Source organism: Cavia porcellus, unplaced genomic scaffold (assembly GCF_034190915.1).
Source record: "Cavia porcellus strain 051 isolate PalLab524CR breed Dunkin Hartley unplaced genomic scaffold, mCavPor4.1 scaffold_5, whole genome shotgun sequence".
Lineage (NCBI taxonomy): Eukaryota > Metazoa > Chordata > Mammalia > Rodentia > Caviidae > Cavia > Cavia porcellus.
The window spans coordinates 76730245-76738396 of NW_026947488.1; the positions used below are offsets into that span (position 1 = coordinate 76730245).

The following is an 8152-nucleotide window of genomic DNA, read 5'->3' on the forward strand; positions in this document are numbered from 1 at the left end:
GTTAACTGTTTCAGTGCTCTCTTGTGCTTCTTGACTTTAACCCTTACTGCAAATAAAACTACTGAGTCTGGCTTCTTTGACTGGAGCTGCTGGCTTTTTGTTTTAATTATGAAGTCCAAGGTCCAGCTCTGCAGGTGGTCCAAAAGACAGATTTGTGTAAAATACTTGGGGATTCAGGGAGTAAAGAGCAGTGCAAAGTTAGTGCCTATCTGGGAGTCAGAGGGCACTTAGTGCTTACTGGGGGTCCAGCAGTCCCTCATCTTTAGATGATCCATTATAATCCAGGCAGTTAACATGTGTTTCTGACTAGATGAACCATGAGTGCTGTTTCACCAGTGTGTCAGACATCCGAAAACAGAAACACTAGGGCAGTGGTGGCAAACCCACGCGTGCTGCAGCAGGTGGTTTGTTATCATGGAAAGCTCTAAAAGGGTCACCATCACTTACTAGGGCCTTCTTTGTTGGAACATAGGAAAAATGTATTTTCTCATTAAAAATTGCACATTATTTTACTTGCACACATAAAAGTTTCATTTGAGGTGAGAAAAAGAGAGAAAGTGATGCCCCGCAGATGAAGGGGTGCCAGTGATAATGATTAGAGAACCCTAAAGCATGTGGTAGAGCCAGAGGTTAAGGGTGCCCTTGCCCTGGGATGGGGGAAGATGAACATGTAAATATCCAAGAGGAACTCAGATTTTCATAAGTATCCAAGTATTTCACAGCTGTGGCCAGATGTGGGCATCCTTACTTCCCTGTTTGAGCCCTTTTGTGTCTCAACCCCTGTTGAGGTTTATACACCTTGACGAACTTTTACTTCAGGCAGATGTCCTCTTTTCTATTCTGTTGCATTTGTTCAGCTCACTACAAATTTAGCTTCAGTGTTAACCTTCTGGGGAAAATTGATTTAGTTCTTGTCCAATTTAGTTTGTGACCAGAACTGTGAAAATAATTAAGTTTGTGAGCTGAGATACCATTGTGACTTGCCTTTATTCAATATGAGACACCAGGCATAATGCGAAATCAGTAAAAAGACCAAACCAAACAAGCAAACAAAGATCCCCAATAATTACAATGACATAAGAGAGGTCACAGTCCTTTTCCCAAAAGCCTCATTGTTGAAAAGTTAATAAAAAAAGGAAAAAGCTAAAATAATCCTTATTTTCTCTTGGCTAGTGGTGTTTTGATTTGTGCTTAATGTTCCTATTTCCTCTTGTGGAATCTTGACTTTAAAGTACTGTGGGATTTCATCCTGGGTCATTTTTTCTCAGAACTCTCCCCAGAGCCCTGGAAGGATTGCCACACCCTTCCCACCTGACCTGCTCGCACAGTTGTGCACAGTTCCTTTCTCCAGTACTGTTTCAGCCAGGATCCTTGCCTTGTGAACGATGGGACTGGTTGTCTATAAATATCCCTTGTGTATTTGTACTGCAAATAGAGCTTGACACATGTAGTCCAAAAATATGTCTGTTATTGTTTCCAGTCATTTTCTAACCAGCCTTCATCAGCTGCTTCTAAAAGCCAGCTTTTTATGTCATTCCATAAAGGTCCTATTTTGCTCTTTACTCAAAAATTCAACTTTGTGTGATTCTTAACATGGTACATTGCAAAATGATGAGCCAATTGTAGCAAAAAAAGATGCACCTTGAGACCACAATGTTAAGGGAAATAATCTAGACACCCGGGCTTAAATATTGCGTGGTTTCTTTTATATGGAAAGTTCAAGTTATAAACAAAGAATAAAGTAAAAATAGATAATAGAAGTAGGGAGATGTGTCTTTGTCAGATGGGAAAGGGGTCAAGAGATGGAAGAGATGTGAAGCGGGGCAAGAGATGAAAAAAGATGACAATGTGTTCTGTACGTGTGACAACTCACAAGGAATGTAAACATTATGTACTGCAAACATGTACTAATAAAAAGATTAAATGTAAAAACAACATTTGTGCTCTCCCAGCTTTCTTTCCAGTTGCTTTTTTGGGTCAGTAGAAAGTCATGCTCATGCACTTGGCCTGGTTGCCTCTTGCTGTGGGACACTTCCTCATATGAGCACTAAATAGATAGCCCTTACGCTCTCTTTTTTTTTAAATAGGTTTTTAAATGTTTCATAATTCAAGAATCAATCTCTGTTGAAGGTCATTTAGATACAAATGAACATTTTCCAGTGAATTAATTTTTTAAAAGAAGTATCAGTAAGTCTTTTACAGCAGTGTGCATGGGTATAGCTATTGGTGGTGTCACTGCAGATTGGATCTCATTGAACATTGAGAAATTCATTGTGGTGAAATTAGAAAGGATTTTAGTGCATGGCCTAATACCTACACGTAAATAAAAGTGCTAAGTACAATGATATTTAGAGGAAGTGATTTTGGAAGTTGCCCTGATAAGAGTTGTATAGGATCAAATAAATGCTTCTTAGTGGGTAGCTTTTTTTTTTTTTAAACTTATATATTGTGATAAAAGCATGCTTTTAAAGAGAATGGTGTGAGGAAAGATATCATGGCCAGAAAGACACAGAATGGGGCAGGTTGTAAATGGCCCACTGGAAATCCATAATTCAATATGTCATCAGATTTTTGTGATTTGTAGTAACATGATGAACATACGCTTTTAAAAATATAATCTGGCTGGAAACATAAGAGTGTAGCACATGCCTTTTATTATTTCCCTGTGTGGAGGATTAAATCATGTCATTTTGTTTAGAGCAATAGACGAGAGGGCAGAAATTACATCACTAAAGCAAGGTGTAAGCTACTGCATTGCAAGATAGTGCCAAATCTCCTTGTAATGTGGGACAGGCCCAGGACTTCACTGCTAATCGTGTCCTTCCCTTGGTCTAGAGTCACAGTGGAGAAACACACGTCTGGTGCAATATCGCCACCTTCTGGAATATGGAAGGAAGCAGCAGTTCAGAAAATGAAATGTGTGTACCATTAATACGTTTTATAAACAGCTCATAAAACTTCACTTTGTTGTAGGCACTAATGTCATGAGGTAAATTTTAGATCGAATTGATATGCTCATGTAGCTTTTTGTGTTGCTGGTATTAGACTGAGTTTTATCCTTAAGAGGAATAAATTTCAGTTGTTGTTATCACAGAATCAAAGTTTATAATTTTGTTCCAAAAACAAACATTTCCATGCATGTAATTCCTGTTTTCTATGTGATATTTTTTGAAACATGCTGAGAAAGCAGAAGGGGACATTCTGTGTTTTTACGTTTAGGTGTGAGACATTACTCACTGCAGTAATTCTGACTGCATCTGTTCTCATGGCCCACCTCAATTGGTACCATCTTTGGAAAAGTCCCTGATGTCTTGGTGTGGTGCTCATCCTCTTTCAGAGTGGGCTGTGTTTTTGTATCATGCCTTAAGCGGCTGTCGTTGGTGGCCTCTTTGTTTTGGTATTTCCATTGTCCACTACTGTTACAGATACTCAGTGTTTGTTGAATGAATAATGTTACCAAAATATTGAGGAGATAGGGAATATCCTTCTGGTTCTAGAAATGTGAGGGGTAGAATTAATCTGAAAGCAGTAACTACTGTGTATATCCTAGGAACATTAAATTACTACATCACTCTTACCTGGGCATTTTAGGTATCCAAAGTCTTCTATGGTTAGTGGCTCACCATGGGACAGGTAGATCAGGGGATGACACACTGCTTATTTAGACAGTTTATTTTCTTAACACTCCCAATTGCTCAGTTTTTCACTCAGTAGAAAGACAAAGATATAGAACTGAGTTGTGAGAAGTCACCAAGAGGTTTGAGCTGCCATGAGACCTACGGATGTGGGGAAATGCAACTCAGATAAACTTCCCCAGAGCCATGCCACCAGAGGCTGCTTGTTCATGCTGCAGTGTGTGGGAGGCTCAGGGCTCAGCAAGGTTGGGGGAAGTGTTTGTGGTGTTGAAACTTTAAGGGGCTTGACTGATGGTTGACTGCAATCAGAGGAAGTGCTGTGTTGATGATGTGCAGGGGTGTGTATGTGTGTGTGTGTGTGTGTGTGTGTACATGTGTGTTTATCCAAAGCGCAAGGTACACCTGAAATTGTGTGGAAACAGTCTTCTTTTCCACCCAGCAAACTGATATTAGCTGAGCATATATGTTCGTGATTGCAGATTGTGTGAGGATTGTGCAGTTATCCTTAGAAATTTAATTTCTGTGGTAGCATGATTGAGAAATCTTTTGTGTTTTTAGACAATTAATGCTGTACACAGCTGCATATGTCTTTAGTTAATAATTTGAGCATAGTAATTACTTTTGCTTTCTTTTGTGTGGGCCAGTTTAAACAGATGATACAATCTGAGGCCAGATTTCTGTATTTGGTCTTGAATAGGCCATTCATGCAGCACCTGTGCTTTGATCACGAGATGGCTGTAGCTGAGCATAGCAGCAGGATGTCTGAGTGTTTGTGTACTTCCTCAATGCAAATGCTCAGGTCGGATTTCTAATGTGTTGGTATTAGAAGCTGGGTCTGGGGGCATGTGCTTAGGGTATATGGTAGGGCCCTCTTCAGTGGGATTCGTGCCTTTTTGGAAGAGACCCGAGAGAACTTAGTTCCTCCCTTTTCTCTCCTGCCATGTGAAGACATGTGCAATGCCATCTGTAAGGAACAGACCCTCATTAGACAGTAAATCTGCTTGAGCCTTGATCTTGGAATTCCCAATCTTCAGATCTGTTAGGGGTACATTTCTTGTGTTTTTAAATTACCCAGTTTAAGATATTTTGTGATAACAGCAGGAAGGAGCCAAGACAGGTGAGTTGCTGCAGGAGGATTTGTGGTTATACTTGCATGGCTTTCAGAAGGAATGGATTTTGGTTAATGTTGACAGAGAGTCAGAATTTAGACTTGTGTGGCATGCATTGTGACTGGTGGATTGATTCGGAACCTGTGTCCTGTTTGGATGAGCTTGGGTACCAGGAGAGCCAGACTTCCTGTGGGCCATGGTAATTTAACCCTCTGGCCAAACTTGCTGATCATCAGCCTGGTATAGTTGTCTTCTCCTGCCTGTGGACCCATGCTGTGGAAGAACTAATGCTGCTCCATCTCTAAAGATATTTTGAAATCTTACTGCACATAAATTTTGGATGTAGAGTTAACAGTATTAAGAAAGATTTGTGATGGCTTTGCTTTGGAGGAGAAAACAAATGTAAATTAGGATTTAGATTATGCATTCCTGTAGGAAACAAAGGCAAATGAGAGGCAGTATCCTTTCTTTTGAAATTAAACAAAATTATAAGCTTCAAGCACTAACTCAGAAAACCATTTATCGATGCTCCTAGGCTGTATCCATTAGAGATTTCTGTTGAATAGCTGCTCATCTAGCATCCAGGGGTTCACAGTTTGTATGGGCTGGAGGGAAGATGAGTCACCGTGTGGGTTCTCACTGATAAAATGCCTGGATTCATTGAGCTGTTTTTTCTTGTCCCTGCATTACTGAGTAATGTAGTCCTGGTGTAGACGTGTATTTACATGTGTGTTGTGACTGTGCTTGTTTGCTCACACTGTCCCAGTTCATATCTAATGTGCCAGTTTAGTAAGTGACACTTCCTCTTTAAAAAAAAAAAGGACGAGGTTTTGACAGAATTACTTGCATTCCAGTTGCAAGGGAATAAGATAGCAATATGATTCGTTTAATGTTCTCAATACAAAGTACCGTATTATTTGCATATGGAGGCTCTGGTTGAGCTTGTGTTCTGGCTTTACTCCAAGCCTTACAAGTGTTGATATAGTTTATTTGAGTCAGTAGAATTTGGAAACATAAATAACTAGCCAGGCTTTTGATAATTATTGGTTAAATTTGAGGAATACATTTCATCTCAGTATTGAGCTGTGTTTAGAGCTTGAGGTTTTTGAGCCATAAATCCCGCCAATAACCTTTAGTAACTACATGGCCTGAAGGAAATTACTTCTTTATCTCCAATTGGGAATGGTGCTAGTGCTTCCTGGTGAGATGTTTGTGGGAATTAAATGGGTTGTACATGACAGGGATGACTGGTATTTAAGAAGTGCCCAATATAGTGAGCTATTTTTATTTCACTAGGTGATAACCAGTCAGTGTTAAAAGTATAAGAAAAGTGGCTCTACGGGACTAGGAAGGAGCAGAATAAAGCAAGATATAATTGTAGTTGTGTTTCTTTTTCATTTGCCAGTAACAACACCATGCCATTTTGTAAAAACAAATTGAGAGAGCTCACCCACAAACATGAACTTGTATCAAAGAAATGAAAAGTGATCATGTAGGAAGTGAAATTAAAAAAATGGAAATGGAAGTGCAGAAAAATATCTGCTGGCTGTGGGAAAGTGAGTCTTTAGCTGTGCAGCCAGCTGAACTTAGCAAAGGCAGACACACAGGCGTTCATGTAGAAAGTTATGGCAGGAGAGGTTCTGGAGAAAGGGGTGCTCGCAAGGTGTGTCAGAATAGACGAACTGGATGTCTCTGATGACTGAAAGCACAAAAAATAAAATACTGGAAAACAGCTCAAACTAAAGAAATAGTAAGTGTGTAAAAATTTTACAAAACTTGGCAGAGGGCTTTGCAGTGTTCTGTGTAGTCACCTGGTATAAATAGGATACAAAATTATGTTCTTCATCTATTTTATGAATTTTGCCACTAGGTGGTGCCCGATGGCTAGGGAGTAGGCTAAATCTGCATCTACTAGATCCTTGTATTATGGTGAAACTTCAAAATATTTGATCTTAGGAAAATAGCAATATCCAAACTTTTTTTATATCATCCTGGTCTCAGTGTGTTTTTTCCATGATAGTATGCCTTAGAAATACTCAATTTGTTGGCTTCTAGTAATGGCTAGTTAAGGGAAAAAAAATTCTTTATACAATTTCTTTATACAATTTTTGAGTTCCCAGCTTTATATTGTTATACTGCCCTTAGTATATCATGTTTATCCTGGTGAGTTTTAAACATCTTTATGTTAAAGCTTTATGTTAAATGCCTTGAGTACCTCAGTTATATTTATACATTTTCTTATATACTATTCCTGTGAAACTTTAGCTGAGAAGTAAGGTATAGGTATGATATTTGGAAATGAGACTTACGTATTAATGAAGTGGTTTAATAGTTACAGCATACTCAGAAATACACAAATTGGAAGATTTTCTGTAAGATCAGTTTCTTTGAATATGAGTTTAGTGAAGAATGCTAAAATTTCTCTGTGGAAATTCTCTGGGTATTTCTCTGCTAAATGAAAAAAAAAACTAATATGGTGTTTATTACTCTGTGAGAAGACCTTGAAATATTGAATAAATGTTAAACATCTTTAATCCAAAAATCTGGAACCAGCAATGCTCAGAAATCTGACAAGATGCCAGAACTGGAAATTCTGCACCTAGTCTCATGACAGAGTAGAGTCAAGTCATAGACACACTAAAAAAGTTACATAATATTACCTTCAGGGTATATGAAAAAAGTGTATATGAAACACTATCAGTTTTGTGTTTATATTTGGGAATATTCCTAAAGTAACTCATTAGTTGTGTGAAAATATTTCCAAATCCTAAAAACATCCCAAGTCTGGAACAATTCTGGTCCCAGGCATTTTGGATAAGGGCTGCTGAATGCATATAACCCAAAAGCTTTAGAAATTTTATGTTCCTGTTTGATATTTCTTCAAATTATTAATTAGCTTTGAAAAGCAAATGAAATTTTTAGTTTTTTCACGTTTACTGAAATATTCATGTGGTATTTTTTGGCATGAGTGCCTTATTTTTGTAGTAGTCTTATTGTTGCTATTTTACTCCTTTAAATGGTTTTCTTATTGACCTTTATAAATTTTGTTACACAGTGTGGAAGTAGATGTAAAATATAAGCAATGTGACTTTGAGTGGTTTTATTACATGAATAGCTTCTCTATGTCAGTGTTGTAAGATGTTCCATTAATTTAGTAATACCATTTCAGAAACATAAAATCGCCATAACATTAAATATGCTCAAAAACTCTACAACAATCCAATTTTTGAAACACTGAAATGTATTTTAAAATATTGTAAATACCTCTTAGAACTGAGGCCTGAGTCAGAGGATTAGCTGGCGTCTGGCGTCGAGGTGTCTTACAAGTCCGAGAGCACTATGTGGAGTCAGTCTATGCTGTGAAACAAGGAGTCCCTTAGTCTTGGGGGTCCAGAAAGGATGTGCATT

General features: G+C 38.2%; 1 protein-coding gene across 9 annotated transcripts in view; it reads left to right on the forward strand.

Annotated features, from left to right (window-relative positions):
• Med12l (mediator complex subunit 12L) overlaps nucleotides 1–8152 on the forward strand; it is a 276541-nt gene that overhangs the window by 142589 nt on the left and 125800 nt on the right. The gene's annotated exons all lie outside the window — the stretch shown is intronic.